General features: G+C 39.9%; 2 long non-coding RNA genes across 2 annotated transcripts; both read right to left on the reverse strand.

The window, feature by feature from the left end:
• Positions 1–5,977: 5,977 nt before the first annotated feature.
• On the reverse strand, positions 5,978–6,870 carry LOC112180710. The gene is made up of 2 exons (XR_002928434.2): positions 6,555–6,870; positions 5,978–6,445 (listed from the first exon to the last, which is right to left on the reverse strand). It is a non-coding gene; the product is annotated as an uncharacterized LOC112180710 (long non-coding RNA).
• Positions 6,871–7,891: 1,021 nt separating this feature from the next.
• On the reverse strand, positions 7,892–10,494 carry LOC112178822. The gene is made up of 2 exons (XR_002927526.2): positions 10,181–10,494; positions 7,892–8,357 (listed from the first exon to the last, which is right to left on the reverse strand). It is a non-coding gene; the product is annotated as an uncharacterized LOC112178822 (long non-coding RNA).
• Between the last annotated feature and the right edge of the window lie 9,907 nt (positions 10,495–20,401).

Genomic DNA, 20,401 nt, shown 5'->3' on the forward strand with positions numbered 1-20,401 from the left:
TTGAGATAAAGTACTGAACCCATGACTGCACCCAATAGTCATCTCTGGGCTTTGAATCACTATGGGCACCCAAAGCCCACTCGTTCTCCTCTGTGTTGCACCTAAAGCACCCAAACTCAGAAGACACCCTCTTATTGCGCCATTGCCCTTCATCACCACCTTTCTCCTCAACTAAATTCAGGTGCATGCTGTCGCAACCAACGTCCCACCGCCAACCTCCATCATAGCCCTGGTAGAGCCCCTAAATGCCGCCACCTTAATCGACCACCCTAGCAGACCTAATTCGTCTAGATTTAGATCAAGCCTCTAGCAATTGATACCACTACTAGCCAAATTTGACCCGAATCCCAAAGATCCCAACACATATTAGAGAGCAAGGCAAATGGGTTCCACAATCTAGCAAACAACAACCCTAGAATCCAGCCAAAGAAATGCTTATCTGGTAATAAAACAAGAGCAAACTTGGTGGAATAGGAGTAAGAAGTCCTCCTCTTGTGCCCCACAATCAAGGGCATGCGAGATTGATAACGATAAAGAATAGTGGGGTAGCAGCCATGGCTGAGAGCAAGAGCTCTCATTGCTATGCAGGACACTAGTCAATATAATATTACCACATTGTTAATACAGTAATAACATTGTATTTGCTAAAAATAATTAAACTTTTTTTTTAATAGAAATTGATATCATTAAAATCAATAGCCGACAACATTTAATGGCTAAAGTCTATCTACACTTACAAAAAGTTAGCTGGCAAGAAAATCCAGAAATCCTATTCTAAGAAAAATAAACTCATTACATTAGCGAGCCTATAGACAAAGAAACTCCATGTCTTATAGGGCAAAATCATTCACTAGCCTCCCATTAGCCAATCACGCAATTGCGGTACTAACAAAAAGCAAGTTTCTAGCCAACAAATCGGAACATCTCATTCTCCATAAGGAGCTTGAAATACACCAATCACATTCAAGACAATTATCAACTCTCGAAGAAGTCATGATCCGAATAGATTGGCACTCGAAGACCATAGCTAGCCCTAATGTGCCCAAGTAGGTCAAAAATTCTTCGGCTGGGTTTGCCCAATTCACTAAGCAACAAATGAGGGTGGCAAGGTACCCTCCTTGATAGCCTATGAACTAGGCCCAGCTAGCCCAAACTTAGAGTCAAGCCCAGAGCCCCAGGCCTAACTCTAAACCCAAGACATCGCTCTGAGCAATAACATCACTGCTTGCATTGCCGCTGCAAGTTCTGGCAGTTGACTTCTCCAGAAGGCTATAGATAGATCAATTATCTCTACCGCCTCCCCTTTGTATCCAAGCAAAGACTCAGTCCAAGCCGACACAAGAAATCGGCCTACTGGGACCCGGGAATAGTAAGAACACATCACCAGACAAATCCGGCAATTTGCAATCCAACGCCTTGATTCAAGCCCACATATTGACCAACTCCAACTCCAAGCTGAGGTCAAAGATGGCCACGAACCACGATCCTTCAGGCCAAGATTAGGACTCGATCCAGCCTACGAAACCGGCCAAGATCCAAACCTGTACTAGGCTTCGTACCCTGTATTTCTCACGACCACGATTAAAAGCCGAGTCAAAGCTAGAGCATACGTACTGCCATCAGAGAAGCTCGCCGACGCTCTCTACACAAACCCTAGATTGGGTGCTTGAAGTTTTAACTAATTAAACTTCTTATACAAATGTTTCAAACAAAATTTATGTTTAATTTATATTTCTCTCTCTTTTTTGTTTTTTACAATATAATTAAATTTCTATAAATTAATAGTCTTGGGACCAAGAAAATTCTATTAATTTAGCAAATATTAAATAATTGATAAATTAATAACTTAATAATTTATCAAAGTATTCTTTATTTTCTTAAATATTGTTGTATGTTGTTCCATGTGCTATGTTGACTGACGAGCAGATAATGAGAGCGTCATGGGAAATGATCAAGATGATGAAGTTGAAGATGATAGTTCTACTATAGAGCCTGTTTCGCAAAAGGAACCTCTCAAAGCAATGTTGACATTAAATAATTTTTTATTGTAGGATGAGAAAACCACACGAAAACTTCTTATCATGTTAAGAAAAGTCAGAGATGAAATCCAATGTGATATCAATTTCAAGAAGAAATAGACAACGATTGAGTCATTCTTTATGAATGTCTCATAGTCGAATCATAAACACTATGTATCAACGAATTATCAATTTATATATTACATGGGGTCTATATGAATTTTTAAATGTATTATCTTATAAACTTTTGGCGAATTATTAATGTAGCACGTTGTCCCCAAGTTGGGACCAGCCAAAAATATTATTTAATCAAGATTTTATTATACTCGCATTTAAATTTATGAGTAAATTTTTTTTTTGACAAAGTAATAGAGATTTTATTCAATCCCAAGGCCAGAACAACACTTACAAATAATCCTCATATGCTTGTACCCTACATTAGTAGTTAAGTAGGTAAGGGAAAAAGTGTACCATCCACTCGTACATTTTTGCTCTAAAATTCAAGAGCCTACACAATTACAAATCTTAGCTTACACTAAGAAAACTACTTTGACTTTCCATTCATCAATCCATTCAATTGTGGTACCCCAAAAAATTTATTAACTTCGTGTAAAAAAAAAAAAAAATAATCATAGCAGTGTAGACTTATGCTCACTAAAAACTACCAAGCCTATAACCTACAAGATAACATAGGTGCACAAAGTGCCTCACTTTCCTTAAAAAGGAATTATTGGAAATAAGACCGATTAAAATAAACTTAAACCATACAACCCAGCATGACCCAATGGAGAGTACCAGCCCAAGACCAAGACCAAGCAAGGCTGACCCGACCCAAAGCCCATCCCACCACTTATAACACAATGCACGACATGGCGACCCTCGTCGCCACCATTCCTGAAAACGTCGGCACCTCCCCTATGACGACACCACCCAAAGTCGCACTACCCATCAGAAAAACCCGACCTGAGTTGGGTTTTACCAGCGCCGAAACCACCCTTAAGTAGTAGACACCGTCTCGTGAAGCCGCCACCACCGTTTCTGAAATCTGGTGCCGCAATCGCTCTTGCCACTAGCAAATTGGATGTGCTGACCAACCACTGCCAAACCTCCCTGTCCAGCAAACCCAAAGAGCCAAAGATAAGGCCTGGAAGCATCACTCGTCCGGCAGCAACATTGCAAATCAGCGCAGCCAAAGACCACACAGATGTAGGCCACCGTCGAAGATCATGCCAGAATAGAAGCAGCTGGGTCGAAAAGGTTTGTGCAGCTAGGGGAAAAAAGCTTACCTTAATTATATATATTCATTAAACTTATAAATAATTTGATTTTAGTTATCCATGAAAAATTTTCATCAAAAAAGAAAAACAACTTAATTTTTTTTTTTTTAATAACTAACGATTAATTTAGGAAACCAAATTGTGTGATCTTGTAATTGGACAAGACATTGTCTAAATATCCACCGGGCGGGTCCTAGTGGATCCCCGATCTTATTGGGAGAGATTTAGGGATGAACTAAGTATTACCCCGCATGATACTGCAGGTTTACATCTTTTTTTTTTTCACAAATTTCGTATGTAATGCAGTCGCAATCATAAGCTAAGACATATTAACTTAAAGTGTTATCTCTATAAATGAGATAATCATATGTAGATGAAACAGCCTCAAATTTGTGTTGTATTTATATTGATATATATCTATACAGAAGTTATAATTGTAGTAGAACTCAATCACTAAAGTGATAACAGAATACAAAGAGATTAATATATACAACTGCAAAATTATCTATAAATGAGATAATCATATGTAGATGATAACCACTAAGGAAAAAGGCTTCAAGTAATAGTGGGAGAGCTATGTCAAAGGTATACAGGCCTAAACTCTTGCCCTTGAAGCTAACAGGCTCAAAATGGTCAATAATCAATTTAGTTCTTTGTCCTCAGAGCAAGTTCACTCGTTAGGTCATCAGGTCACCTACTATTCACTATTTTTTATAGGGCTGGGTACGGTCCCAGACCGGCACCATATTTACAGGGACCGGGACTGAGCCGGAAGTTTTCAGGTCGATCTCAAATCAAGCTTTCCGGTGGTCGGGACCGGAGAGAGCCCGGACTGAATCCGGGTCGGGTTTCTCGGGTTTTCGGGCCTTTTGCATCATCTTGAGATTTGGTTTATGCTCTGGTTTTACTTCTCACGAATTGAAGATCAACACAAGATATTGAAGAAAATAGAAGATCAACACAAGATATTGAAGAATATTGTAATCGAAATATACAAGCCTTCAAGCCACTGATCAAAATCCAAAATCCCTAAAAAAAAAAATCAAAATCCCAGGTCCACCAATTAACCCCTCAATTAGTAAATCCCCTTTACATAGATGGAGAAAACATGCTAAATTGCTTGAGGAAATGAAGTAATTGACCCCTCTCACTCCTGATTCTCTTGGCCCTCTCCCCAACATGGCATGGATCTGGAAACTGAACCGAAACTGACCCCTCTCTGCAACTCTGTTTACTTCAACACATGAACCGAAATTTGAGGTATGGAGGAATAGAAATGAAAATCTTGGGTGTCTAAGATGACGAAAATCATAGCTAGAAGAAAGGGAAGAGAAAAGAATAAGAGAGGAGATGAGAGAAGAAGAAGAAGAAGAAGAAGAAGAAGAAGAAGAAGAAGAAGAAGAAGAAGAAGAAGAGGAGAATGTGTGGCAGTGAAAAGAAGACGAAGAAGAAGAAGAAGAGGAGGAGAAAAGAAATGAGAGAATAAGAGAATAAGAGAGGAGATGAGAGAAGAAGAACTGAAGAAGAAGAAGAGGAGGAGAAAAGAAACGTGCGGCAGTGAAAAGAGGAAGAGAGAGAGAGAGTAGAGTAAATAGGTTTAGAATTATATAGTTAATAAATAGTCAGAAAACAGGCCTTCGGGCTTTTTTTTTTTTTTTTCGATTTCTTAGGACCGGGCCCGAACCGTTTTATATTGCTTTCGGGCCGGGCCTTGCAAAATTGTGAAATTTGTTTCAAAAGCCCGGACCGTTTGGGCCGGTTTCGGGTCGGTCCCGGGCCCCTTTTTTAATCTTCAGGCTAAATGCCCACCCCTAGATTTTTAGTGTTAATTTCACCATCTGGGTCATGAACACAGTGTATTTTGTGCCCTGGGTCACGGGCACAGTGTATTTCGTGACCTAGAGAATGAAAATATACACTAAAAAGCAGTGAATAGTAGGTAACCCGATGAACTTGCTCTCATAATCATTGTTTTCATTATGGAACTGCACTAATAATGAAATAGTTAGATGTTTCCATCCAAGTTAATAACTGTGAATTCTACTTTCCTCTACTTGTTCCCATTATGAAACGTGTTGGGAGAAGAGGATTGTAAGCAAATGATCCAAGTAACAGAATTTGAAGAATATGGTAATACTTTGGAACTTGACTAGTTTTGACGTACGTCTAAGGTTACAATTAAAACCTTGAGATATAAATGTTGTTGAATATACAATTTTCAGTGTTATCATATAAATACTCCAATGTCCAACTTGCAAAGAACTTGAAAGTTGAAACCATTTATAAACAAACACTGAAACTAACTTACTTGACATCCATATTCATAACCTCAGTGCAGGATTTTTTGGGCTAAGACTCATTACAGTTCTCTTGGGCAGAAAATGTACAAATATAGATCATCTATATTTCAACTATGCGAAAATATCATCGTATGATTGATGAGTGACAATTACATGGTTTCAAGTTTATACAAAAGCCACAGAATCCTAGTACCCAAAAAGAAAAGTTAAAGTGACCATTCCATTCTATGGTAGAATATCATATGAAATATGGTCTTTATAGTGGAAACTCAACAAATAGAGGAGACTGGAGATGAACCCAAAAAAGTCTGCACCCAATTGATCAATTACCCAAAAAAAACAAAATTTTTTTTGAATCATGCCTAAACCCTCTTTCAATGAATTACCAGTAAGAAACTATCTTTTTAATCATGCATCTCTATATGAATAATTGAACACACATTTCAATTTCTATTGAAACTAACAATATGCACCATGTTAAATGTAAAACTTTTTGTCTGGGCCGGTGTAACATCATCTTCGAAGTTATAGAGAAGCAAACTGACAGTGAAATTATGCAGCAATAACGACGCGGGTGATTCATTCAATCATCAAATGCCCATTCCACAGGTAGAAAACTTGCATTAAGAGAATCAGCTGGTACAGAGGCATTGTGTGTTTCTGACCAAGTCGTCACAGTATTGAGTGGTGGAATATTATAGAAACCATATAGCACAGGCCTTGATACATTCAGCTCTTCCACCCGGTATAAACCAACCAATTTACTCACTTAAATAACCACACAACACTGAACAGTATGCACCAGTAAAATGGAGAACTGGTACAGTCAGCCCCAAAACTACCTTATGGACTGCACAAATATGGGGTTAGGTTGCATGCAAAAGATAATCATTAGAACCAGAAATTATCTTCATCATAACGCAAATTGAAATCAAACAGAGTCTGGAAATAGAATTTACCTTGGAAATTTATTACAAAATGCGCGCATCGAAGCAAAGAGCAACCCACCTCTCTCTCTCTCTCCCTCCCTCTGCAAGTCCTGCAAATAACCAAAACCAAACAACCCCTCTCTCTATCGCTCTCTGTACAGACCAAGCAAAGAATCAAAAACTACGTACCATGCCTTAACAATTTGATCAAGAAGAGCTAAACAATTCATCACTCTCTCTCAACGATGGCCATTTTATGCTCTCTCTCTTTCTGCCTGCACCGATCAGCCACCCAAAATGAGGGATCAAATTCCACTCTCACTCTAAAGTAGTGAACCTTCATCTCTCTGACTCTCTGTTTGTCGGTGCCACAAGAAGGAAGCGAATAGGTGCTGGTCTTTTTTGTAAAACCAGGCTGGAGCCAAGGCCAGAATCGTCAGCACACTATTCATTTCGTTTGTCCTTTTCCTGTTTGAGTTTTAGTATAGTTACTAGAAAATTCTCCCGCGCAATGCTGCGGGTTTATAAAACTTTACATAACCATATCCTCACTAATGTTATAGACCATGCTGTGGGTTTATAAAACTTTACATAACCATATCCTCACTAAAGTTACAGATCTTATATTGCAACAAACAGGTTTGGATCTCTTTACTATCGAATAAAAGATCCGTGGATTCATTGATTGTAACATGCTCACTCAGGTTTGGAGAGTAGAAGTCTAGAATTAGAAGCACCACTATTCCGAAGAGGAGTACTGTTCATAAGCTATTCTTACTGGTTTGGAGATTAGAAGCACACTGTTCCTTAGGGAATTACTATTCATAAACTGCAGTAACCCCTATTCTGGTTTTCTTCTTGCTACCATAAATGATAGTAATACAATGAAAATGAACATGTTCTCTTCAAAACTGAGATAGCAAAAGTTCATATTCTGAAATCTAATCTATAAATGTCACAACAATTTTTTCTGGAGGGAAGACTTGTATGATCATTGTCATTTTAAGTAAATGTCACATTTCATGTGTTTCTGAAATAGGGAAAAACCAAAGAATGAAAAATGTACTGGGCTAGATATAAGCCCAACCCTGCCCCCTAAAAATCCTTGCCTCTGCTAGTATATTTCCAGGACATAGACATACAGTACTCAACACACAGAAACAGAAAATCAAAAACGAAAGTATAATAACAAATTAACTCTACTTGATGGTTCGATATCATATTAATAAAGGCAATATCGATCTTCATTCATAGCAAACTGCATAAGCAAATTTTATTTCAAAAATCACAGATAGAATAATAACTACTATCACGCTTTCATTTAGTAAAGTTATTGTTACGCTAGCTTTCCATATACTGAAGCTTAATTGAAGGTGTATAGAAAATGACATTAAAAGTGTAAACAATAATTCAAGTGAAGCTTAATTGAAGGTGCATAGAAAATGACCTTAAAAGTGAAAGGAAAATATGTGATGGCATAATGTTTTCATTGTTCACTCATCTAATCCTAATCATAATCATCGTTATTATTAGCTGAAACCTTTAACCCCCAAAGCAGCACCATGAATCTGTTTCCCCACCTCCAAATTATTTGTGCCTACAATTGCAGATAGAATAATAACTAATGCCACACTTTCATACCCAACTTTTGATCTAATCATATTTCTAAAGCAGTCCACACCAGCCCAATTTTCACCAGCTCGTTTCACATGCTTGATCTTGTTCCATGTGCCTCCTGCCTTCATCATAATCAACTTTGCCTCTTGTCATGACCTAATCCACTCTGATGCAACTTAGAGAAAAGACCTGGTGCTTCTTCCTGAACCTATGGCACTATAGAATGCATCATTTGAAACTAAAAATTGGAACACACATATTAAGAAAAAGATTAATTTCAGTTTACCCCCCTGAGGTTTGGGGGTGTCATCATTTCACCCCCTGTACTTTCAATTTTGAATTTTTACTCCCTAAACTTTCCAATTTCAATCAGCCATGTCCAATTTCTACTATTCCGTCCAAATTGGATGTTAAGTTTGGCTTTTGAGGGCTAAAATGGTCATTTCAACATAAAAAAAAATAAAAAAAATTATTTTTTTTTTAATTTTTTTTTTCGGTTTCTTCGCTTTTTTTTTTTCTTCATTTTTTTTTGTGTTTTTTTTGTTTTGTTTTGTTTTGTTTTGTTTTGTTTTTTTCTGTTTCTTTGTTTTATTTATTTTATTTTGTCTTCAACCTATATACCACAAGTTATAATAGGTTTATGAAAACAAAAAATACTCTAGGTAGTTGAAAGCCGCTCGCTGGTCTACGATATTTGTGACATATCTCCGATAAAGTGAAGAATTTAGGATATATCCCCAATAAAGTGAAGAAATATCTGTAAAAAATAATTTTACACTTTATCTGTAAATAAATATCTGTAAAAAATGATTTTACACAGATATTTCTTCACTTTATTGGGGATATACAGATATTTATAGATAAAGTGTAAAATCATTTTTTAAAGATATTTCTTCACTTTATTGGGGATATATCATAAAATTCTTCAATTTATTAGAGATATATCACAAATATCGTAGACCAAAAATGATTTTACACAGATATTTCTTCACTTTATTGGGGATATACATATATTTATTTACAGATAAAGTGTAAAATTATTTTTTACAAATATTTCTTCACTTTATTGGGGATATATCCTAAAATTCTTCACTTTATCAGAGATATATCACAAATATCATAGACCAGCGAGTGGCTTTCAACCACTAAAGTATTTTTTTGTTTTTATAAACCTATTATAACTTGTGGTGTATAGGTTGAAGACAAAATAAATAAATTAATTAAAAATTAAAAAAAAATGAAGAAACAGAAATTTTTTATTTTTTTTTTAATTTTTATGTTGAAATGACCATCTTAGCCCTCAAAAGTCAAACTTAACGTCCAATTTGGACGGAATAGTAGAAATTGGACACGGTTGATTGAAATTGGAAAGTTTAGGGGGTAAAAATTCAAAATTGAAAGTACAGGGGGTGAAATGATAACACCCCCAAACCTTAGGGGGGTAAACTGAAATTAATCCTTAAGAAAATTATGAGATAACTAAAAATTCACTCACTTTATCAGCAATGGATTGACAGAAAAGTGAGTTTCGTAGATTATATCCTCTAAGACAGAGGAAATACTAAAGAACATATACCACAGTTCTACATCAATGACGAAAACTATTTGATCTAATTCAAGTATCATATCTAAGTCCAACAACTTCTCTTCAGCGCAATGCAAAGGTAAGCAAGTAGGCTCTCTTATGCCAATGCTAAGAACATTAGATTTACTCAAAATATAAGGTCAATCCAAATTAGTTGTAACACCACAAATCTTACATCAAATCCAGAACACAAAATCTGAAATTTCACATCAAATATGGCACATACCCAATAGCTTCACATAACCCAAACTTAAAAAAAACCTCCTTCCACTTTCTGCAACCCGATTTAAAACAACGAAAACAGACAACCAATTATTGAAAAAGGGCAGATCGTAAGACCAAAAGAGTACCCAATCATACTACAAAGAAAACCACAAAAGAAAAAAAGAAAGAACGAAAGAAGAATAAGAAGAAGAAGAAGGGAAAGAAAAAAAATTTACGCAGGGCTCAATACCTCTCTCTTTCTGCCTGCAACTCTCTGAAGCTCCCTCTTTCTTTCTATCCCTAGATCGTTATGTATAATATCACCCTCACTCTGAAGCTCTCTATCTCGCTCTCTATCTCTCTCTATCTATCTCACTATTTCTCTCACAAATTCACAATCTAAAACTCTCTCTATCCCTAAATCCTTCTAGTCTTCTACTCTCTCTCTCTTTTGATACATCAGACTGAACAAACCAAATACCACAAAAACCCATCGCACAACAACAGTAACCAGCTAAACCAAACTGTAATTGAGACAAAAATGAAGGGCAAAAGCATCATTTAATTCGAGCGCTAAGGAACAGTGGACCATCCTTAGATGTACAGGATTTTGCATATGTATTGTGGGGGAAATTGCAGCATGGTAGTTCAGAGAAAACCAAGGGCAATACCGTCATTTCGTATCCTTATAAACAGTTGAATGAACAGTAATGAATAGTCAAGGTCATTCAGCTTTAGATTATAATATAACTAGGCAAGATGCCCACGCGATGCTGCGGGTATACTACCAATATGGTTGACTTTAAAACAACATTATTGATATATTATATATTAAAACTACGATATAGGTACATTATATATTAAAACTACATTATACATTGTTCTACTTGTCTCAAAAACCTTGTGCTTTAGCCAGATTTCGAAATTGTACATTAAAACACATTAGATGTATCAACAATGCTTTTTTGGGTCTTTAAGTATCTGGGATTAAACTAATACCCAAGCTAACAGATGATGTGCCCTGCTCTTGAAGTCTTCTTATGCTTCAAGATTTCAGAGATGTAGGAGCCCAAAATATTTCTCATGAGAAGCACAAAGACTTGCAGGAAAAAAAAAAGAAAAAGACGAAGAAGAAGAAGAAGTCATATAAAATTGGGAGAATATCACAAATGGACACTCAACTTTTATATATTCGACACTTTGGTCACTCACCTTTTAAATATATTACTTTTGTCACTCAACTATTACTCTGTCAATCACTTTAGTCACTTCGTTAATTTTTTTCATTAAAAAAAAATTATTTGCCACAATATTAATGATATTTTCGTCCAACCAATTGTGAAAATTTGAGAAATTTATATTAGAATGATTGAAAGAAGTGATTAAAGTGAGATAAAATGCCCCTTGGGTGACTAAAGTGATTGACAGAGTAATAGTTGAGTGACCAAAGTGATATATTTGAAAGTTGAGTGACCAAAGTGTCGAATGAGTCATAGTTGAGTGACCATTTGTGGAATTCTCTCTATAAAACTATTAATGCCACCATCATGCAACAAAAAAGAAGGAAAAAAAAAAAGCAAACGAAATATTATATTAGGTGATGTAGAAGCAAAATCCAAAAGCAGGCACACACACTTTGGATCTGCAAAAGCACTGATGTTGCCCTTTACCCAAAAACTACATCACATTGTAGGAGATTTGGAGAATCCAAAATGTTCCTTTTATGGAAACAAAGGTCACCCAATAAGCTTAAAACAACTCCACTGTCTCCACCTCTGTAAAATTGGTTAGTTTTTAGTTGTTGGCCAGTCCCAAGTATCCAATACACCCAAACCTCCCTAATCTCCTCTATCTAACTAACCATTAGACCAAGAAAGAAACCCAATTAATATAAATCAGAAATCATTAAGAAACCCACTTCAAATATAATACTCGATTGGCTAAACATCGATCCCTCATTTCATACCAATCCTCTCTATCTCTCTCCCTCTCTTTCTCTCTCCCTTGTCATGGGCCAACTTTGCAATGCGCAAAGAGGACCGCACGGCACTTGCAAGTAAGCAAGTCAGCCAAGTGAGTACCTTGCAAGGAACAATGAAAACCACACGATATTACAAAGGTGCTAGCGGCAAGCAAGAACACAATCGTATAAATGTTTGGCAACTACGAAGAACAAATGAATAATCGAAAGGAAAGATCAAGGAGCAATCTCACGGGACACAGATGATTGAATAATTCTTTTTTTATTGATGGTAAGACGGTAAGGGAGGCAAAAGTACATGTGCTTACCTATACTAGTTCCGTAGTCCAAACTATGCCGACTAGGAACCCCTCCCTAAAGAGCATATCAGGCTTACATGAACATGGCAGGAGGAAACATGAAAAAGGCCGAGGAGACTAAATGCTAAATAAAATAAATTACATAATTTGTAAATTATCAAAACATCCCTAGCACACAAGCAAACCAACCAAAGGCTTGACTAATGACCCTGGACAAGGTTGCTTGCAGTGTTACAAGTGCGGCCCCTAACATCCTCCCCCACTTAAGTTGTCGACGCTCTCGACGACGGCTTTGGTCTTGAAGTCTTCAATCTTCTGTTGGAACTTCTTCTTCGAGCTTCAGCGTTCTCCCAACTGGTTTCTTCATCTCCAAGACCCTTCCACTTGACCAAGAACTGCTGGCATGGGCACTTTGACACTCTGATCACTCTCTCTGCTAGGATCTTCTCCACTTCTTTGGGCTTGGGTGGTCTGATGTCGATGTGCTTTCGAACAGACTAGTTGCGTGCTTGATCTTCAAGGTCTGGCTGGTGCGGCTTGAGGTTGCTGATGTGGAAGACGAGGTGAACTCTCATCCAAGCGGGAATATCGACTTTGTAGGAGCATTTCCCCACTTTAGAAATGATGGGGAGCGGTCATTCATACTTCCTTAATAGTCGCTTGTCTCTGGAGCGCAGGAGCCTGAGTTGTTCTGGGAGCAGCTTGACAAGGACCATGTCTCCTGCTTTAAACTCCCTGGGCTTGCGGCCTTGATCTGCCCACTTCTTCATTCTCCCTGCCGCTTTCTCGAGGTAGGCTTGAGCAATCTCGGCTTTGGTCTTCCACTCTTTTGTGAAGTTGAAAGCACGAGGATTCGCCCCTTTGTAGACTTCTAGCACAGTATGAGGCAAGAGAGACTGTTGGCCAGTGACAATTTCAAAAGCACTCTTGTTGGTGGATGAGCTCTTTTTCGATGTGAAACAAAATTGTGCAACATCTAGCAATTGTGCCCAATTCTGTTGATTGGCATGAACGAAATGGCGCAAGTATTCCTCCAACATCTCGTTGAACCTTTCTGTTTTCCTATCAGTCTGTGGGTGATAACTTGAAGATATGTTGAGCTCATACCCAAGCAGCTTGAATAGCTCGGTCCAGAATGTTCCCATGAACCTAGTGTCTCGATAGCTGACAATGTTTTGAGGCACACCCCAATACTTCACCACATGCTTGAAGAAGAGGCTTGTTGTGTCTTCCACTGAGCAATACTTTGGAGTTGGCACAAAGGTGGCATACTTCGAAAACCTGTCAACCACCACCAGGATGCCTGATAAGTCTCCCACCTTCGAGAGGTTGGTAATAAAGTCAAGGGAGACACTCTCCCATGGGCGAGTAGGAATACACAGTGGTTCCAATGGCCCTGGAGTCTTTTGACGCTCAATCTTATCTTGCTGGCATGTTAAGTAAGTCTTGGTGTATTCCGTGACATCGTCCCTCATCTGGGGCCAATAGTAACCCTACTTGAGAAGTGCGTGGGTTCTCTACCATCCAGGGTGACCTGCCCATAGGGTGTCGTGACACTCCCTCATGAGCATTCTTCGTAGTTCTTCAGCTCGCGGAACAAGCACTTGTCCTCCTTTAGCAATCAATATGCCATCCTCTATCTAAAACCGACGGCTCTTCCCTTCCTTCACCATTCTTATGAGGGATTGCGCCATGGGATGCTTCTCCAAAACTCTCCTTGATACGTTGCTTGATGTCTGTGGCAATGATACTGCTCGACAAAGTGGACAACACCTTGAGGGTGGCAAGGTCGACATTGCGACTTAGAGCATCAGCAACTTGGTTTGTGTGCCCAGCCTTGTGTTCGAACTGGAAGTCGAACTCTGCGAGAAACTCTTGCCATCGAGCTTGCTTTGGAGTTAACTTTGGCTGGGTCAGAAAGTAGCTGATGGCAGAATTGTCTGTCTTCACAAGGAACTTTGACCCCAACAAATAGTGTCGCCACGTCCTCAAACAGTGAATTATGGCTAGCAACTCTTTCTCTTGAGCCGTGTACTTCCTCTCAGCTTCCGAGAGTTTATGACTTTCATACGCAATAGGATGCCCCCGTTGCAGCAGGATACCTCCTAAGGTGAAGTCAGAAGCATCTGTCTGGACTTCAAATGGCTGATTCAGGTCGGGTAAGGCAAGGACCGGATCTTCGATCACGGCCTTCTTCAAATGTTGAAAGGCCTTCTCACAATCACTAGTCCAATCCCATGTCACTCCCTTCTTCAAGAGCTCAGTTAAGGGGATTGTCTTCTTTGAGTAGTTCTCAATGAAAAGTCGGTAGTAATTAGCCAGCCCAAGAAAAGAACGTAGCTCTTTTACATTCTTGGGGTTTCACCACCCCCTTTATGGCTTCTACTTTCTCCATATGCATCCTGATTTGACCCCTTTCAATAACGTGACCTAGAAACTTGATGGTCACTTGCGCAAAGGAGCACTTCTCGCGCTTGACATACAACTGATTGTCCCGAAACCGTTAGAACACCAACTTCAGGTGCTCTATGTGTTCCGCTTAGGTAGAGCTATACACCACAATGTCATCCAGATAGACCACCACGAACTTGTCTAAGTACTCGTGGAAGACTTGGTTCATCAGAGTGTAGAATGTGGATGGCGTGTTGGTAAACCCGAACGGCATCACCAGGAACTCAAAGGCGCCATAACGGGTGACGCATGCGGTCTTGGGTTCATCGCCTTCTGCAATGCGAACTTGATAGTACCCTGAGCGGAGGTCTAGCTTCGTGAAATACTTAGCACCACTGAGTTGGTCAAACAGATCTGCAATCAAAGGAATCGGGTACTTGTTGCACACAGTGACTTTGTTGAGAGCCCAATAGTCCACACACAATCTCCAACTCCCATCGTGCTTCTTTTGAAACAGCACAGGCGCACCAAAGGGGGCTTTCGATGGCCTAATGAATCCTGCCTTGAGCAGGTCTTCGAGCTGCTTTCGAAGTTCAGCCAGTTCTGGGGGAGCCATTCGGTAAGGTGCCTTTGCAGGTGGTTTGGCCCCTGGAAGCAGTTCGATCTCATTGTCTACCACACTCCTCTTTGGAGGTAATTCTTTAGGGAGTTCAAGTGGCATCACATCGACATAGCTCTCCAATACCCCCTCAATCTCCTGCGAAATCACTTCTCCTTTAGTCTCATCCCTTATCAGGGGAACTGTTACATAGGTAGGCTCATGACTCTTCAAGCCTTTCTTGAACTGGAGGGCGGACAAGAGACAGGGTTCACTTGGTTGTTCGATTCTTGCTGGAACCACACAAGGCCTTTCTCCCATAATGACCAAGTGTTGGGCACTAGGAATGGGAATAGCTTTGTTCGCCAACAAGAACTCCATCCCCAATATGACATCAAAGTTATCCATCTGAACAACTATTAGGTCGATCTTCCCTTTCCAGTGACCCAACTTGAGTGATACCCCTCGAGCTAGTCCCGTTGTGGGCGAGGCCTTAGAGTTCACAGCTTTCATGCGGCCGAAATCCTTCTCCAACTTTAGCCCCAACCTCCGTGCTTCAGTTTCTAACACAAAGTTGTGAGTGGCCCTTGTGTCAACAATCACGCTCTTGGCTACTGTCCCATTAATACTACCATCTACGAACATCAAGCCTTTAGCTTGGGACTTTTTAAGTGATTGTGGTTGCTTCCCCACTGCACCCAAGAATCTTAAAGCTCCCATGTGACCAGGTTCCTCCTCTGGCTCTTGCTGATCCTCCGTTTCTTTCGATTGAATATGAGCCAGTAGGGCAGAGAGGGCAGTCTTGTGAGGACATTCATTCACTCTATGGGGTCCTCTGCATAAGAAGCATGCTAGCGGCTTTGGAGCGTAGCCTGAGGGATTAAAAGGTCGAGGGGTGAAGACCCATGTCGAGGCAACAGGCTTGGACGTTGCCGTGTCCCTCGCATTAGCTGCTCTCATGTCCCCTCCTCCTGAGTTGGAAAATTTGGAATCCGCTCCCCCACTTCTACTTGGTCTAGGCCTTATATTTCTGTTGACATTCGCATTCGAAAAAGGCTGAGTCTTCTTAGTAGAGTTCTCTTCGAATGTGTAGTCCGTCAACCTTTCAGCAACAGCCTGTGCGGATTCTAAATCTTGGACCCTCTGTCACTGCAGTTCTATCCTCGCCCATGGCTTTAAGCCTTCAAGGAAATAGAACAATCGATCCTTTTCTGACATGTCCGGGATGTCAAGCATGAGCACAGAAAACTTGTTCACAAAGTCTCGGATGTTGTTGGTGTGCTTGAGCTCCCTTAGTTGCCGTCTGGCAATGTATTCTACATTCTCAGGGAAGAATTGAGCTTTCAACTCCTTCTTAAGATCCTTCCAAGTGTCAATGGTACATACTCCTCTTTGGATGTCATTATACTTGGTTCTCCACCATAGTTTAGCATCTCTGGACAAATACATTGTCGCCATGTTCACCTTCACCTCTTCCGATTTTAGCTTCACTGCTCGGAAGTATTGCTCCATATCAAATAAGTAATTCTCAAGCTCCTTAGCATCTCTCGCCCCTCCAAAAGCTTGAGGTTCCGGTATCTTTACCTTCCTGTAGTCTGTCACAAGTTGGTTTCCCATCAAACGGATGGTCAGGTTGAGCTTAGTATTCATCTCCACTAGCTCGTTCCTGAAAGCATCAATGGTGGCTCAGACATCTTCTGCCATATTGTCCACGGTCACCTGGAGTGTGTCAAGGGCATCACTCATTGCCCCCATTTGCTGGTTCGGAACAGAAGCTTCTTCCTCATTTCTCTCCCTTCCTCTTCCTCGAGCTGCATATTTTTCAAGGGCCACAACTCGGTCCTTTAGGCTCTCCACCTCTGTCATCCGCGCCGCCAACCCATCTAGGTCGACGCGGTCCAACATATTAGTGATATCAATCAATCTGTCCGGCACCCCGCAAGTTCTCCGAGTTGTTGGTGTGATGACCTGGTTTTCTGTTATTTAAATTTTGGTACTTAATAATGGACCAGTTGTACGAATAATTGTTATTGTGCTTTATTCGTAGGTTGTATGTGAAGTGGAATAGTTTTTGTACGTATAATTATTCGAATTTCACTTTTTAGGGGGTCATGTGAAGTTTGACTTTTTATATGTTGGGATTCTCGGAAAACTTCCTTCACGAAAGTTGTAGAGCGCATCGATACGAGTTCGTGGACATGCGGGACGTGTCAATCAGAGTTCGTATGAGAAAGTTATGGCTATCGGAAGAAGTTTCCGTTTTAGTATAAATAGGGGAAATCATAAATTATTTTCATTTTCCTTATTTCCTTTTCCGGAAACCTTCCTCTCTCTCTCTCTCTTCTCTCTCGATCGATTCCTTCGGTATCGAAGATTTCTGTCTGACCCGACCCGACTTTTCAGGCGGACTGCGGCTGTCTCCGGCGACCAAACTTTCCAGACAGGTTCGCCTCCTCCTCCCGGTCGTCCCTATGGTGTTCTCTAGTGACGAGATCCACCGTGTGCGGCGCTGCAAGGCCGTGCAGTTAGTGTTTTCGGACCCGGCCGGAAAACACAACTCCGGCTACTTCACGGCTTCATGCTTCCTTGGTTGAGTTCAGAATAGGCTTCCTGATCGATCTATGGTGTTTGTTTTGATCGATTTACGTGGAAATCGGTTCAACTCAGTTTGAGCAATAATCCAAAGCTTGTGAGGTAGTTTTCGATCCCTTAAGCTTGTTTTCTGACTTCGATCCAGTTATGAAAGTTCACAAGCATGCTTAGATGAAGCTTTTTGATGTTGGAAGTTTTGTGAAATATTGAGTTTTGGCCGGCGACGGTGCGCCACCGCCTGTGGCGGCGTTCCGGCCATGTATGGGACTGTTTGTGGTATTATATATGTTCTAGTCGTTGATACGAGCGTTTCGATATATAATATGCAAATTTTGGAGTTTGTATGAAATTGTTATGATTTTTACAGTTTCATACCGATCGATTTATTCGATCCGTGAGGATTCGAGCGTCCGATCGACTTGTGGTTTGGTCACATCGATCATGGACATATTCCGAAGACTTTGGGAGGTCTCGGATGTCGTTTTGCCTCGATTGGCGCCACTTTGGGGGTTTTAGTTCAAAACAGGGGGTTTCGAACTTAAATCAAATGTGAATCGTCACTAAATTGGAAACGTATGTGGATAGGTACTTGACGAAATACAGTGGACGATTATTTGTAAATTGGCGGCTTTGTGTTTTGTTGAAGATGCAGCAGGAGTTCGAGGTGAGTAATCTCACAAGGTTCTTTATGAACAGAATTACCATTATCGTTTTGGCGTTAATTATTTAACTGCAAACTATAGTTGGTATTAGTAGGCACTCCTGAGCGAATGTCTATGTATATATATATTTACGTGAAATATATATATCATTGCGGATGATTGTGATGAATAATAATATGCATGATGATGTTCATATTATTGTTGAATGTGGCTTTTCAGGAAACAATATTGTGGAAAAAGATGTTTTCTATTGTTTGAAAAGTATTGAGCTTGATGTTACATTTTTGAGTCAAGCGTGACTCATTTTAAATGTATTGGTCCTTGTACCAAGGGTCACAAATGGTGAGCAGGAGTTAGGAAAGCCGAAGCCAGATGTTGTAACGTTTTTAGGTCGGTTGCGACTTATTTAACGTTTAGCTTTAAGACTAGATAGGGTCTAAGAAGATTTCATATCACAGATGGTGATAGGTTGCTGACGGTGACCTTGACGTTTGATTTCATGACCAGACGGGGTCTGAAGATCATGTGTCACAGATGGTGACAGAGCACAGATGGTGATAGAGCACAGATGGTGACCTAAATGTTGATTTGAGACCAGACGGGGTCTGAAACCACATGTCACAAATGGTGACCAAGGCAGGAAATAGGTAATCACGTCTGTAGTCGGACGAGTGATTACGATTTCAATAGAGTTCTAGCTATCTGCCATGATAGCTTATGAGAGTAACGGTCGAGGTTGCTTGAGACTCATAGGTACGTAGTTTAAAGGAGAGTTCCGATGGTATTCTTTTTTAATTGTCTAGATGAGACTTGAATTGCTACTTGATGGTTAAGTTAGCAAATAGAGCATGGTCATAGCGGTGACTCATGTTGTCCTTTCTTTGGAAAGGATATGAAATGTTAGAAGGAATCATGGCTGCATGTTTCCTTAAGTAGATTGATGTGAGTTGTTGATTGATATTCATGAGTTACTCATACGAGCTTTCATAAGCTTACCGGGTTTTGTTGTGTGGAAACCCGGTGCACCATTCTTTTGGTGTAGGGGTTAATCCTGCAGGTCAGGAAAATCGTGGCTGAAGCTGAGGTAGCTACAGGCAGCTGAACAGGTAGGAAGCAAATTTTGTTGGCTTTGCCATTGTTATGACTTCCGCTATGTAGTAAGCTCTGAGGAGCATTTACGCTTTATTTTGTGATGGCAACTTAATTCGTAAATTTGTGTAATATATGACTCTATGGAGCGAGTGTATATTAACTCGGATGGTTTCAGGGCATCATTATGTACTTGTTATAAAGGAAAGATGTTCCAGGTATTTGTATTGATGACTGAACATTCACGCATGTATAATTATGGGATTATATATATCGATTTTCATGTGTGTAAAATCAGGGGCGTGACAGTTGGTCATACCAATCGAATCTTTGTTGGTTTGTCATTTTGCCTGTCATTGTAGTGAGCTTTCTTGAGCCAAGTTGGCTTTGATACCAACTGTTTGCGATGCGCAAAGAGGACCGCGCGGCACTTGCAAGTAAGCAAGTCAGCCAAGTGAGTACCTTGTAAGGAACAATGAAAACCACACGATATTAAAAAGGTGCTAGAGGCAAGCAAGAACACAATTGTATAAATGTTTGGCAACCACGAAGAACAAATGAATAATCGAAAGGAAAGATCAAGGAGCAATCTCACGAGACACAGATGATTGAATAATTCCTCTTTTATTGATGGTAAGACGGTAAGGGAGGCAAAAGTACATGTGCTTACCTATACTAATTCTGTAGTCCAAACTATGCCGACTAGGAACCCCTCCCTAAAGAGCATATCGGGCGTACATGAACATGGCAGGAGGAAACATGAAAAAGGCCGAGGAGACTAAATGCTAAATAAAATAAATTACATAATTTGTAAATTACCAAAACATCCCTAGCACACAAGCTTACCAACCAAAGACTT

The sequence above is a fragment of the Rosa chinensis genome, chromosome 7, assembly GCF_002994745.2.
Source record: "Rosa chinensis cultivar Old Blush chromosome 7, RchiOBHm-V2, whole genome shotgun sequence".
Taxonomy (NCBI): domain Eukaryota; kingdom Viridiplantae; phylum Streptophyta; class Magnoliopsida; order Rosales; family Rosaceae; genus Rosa; species Rosa chinensis.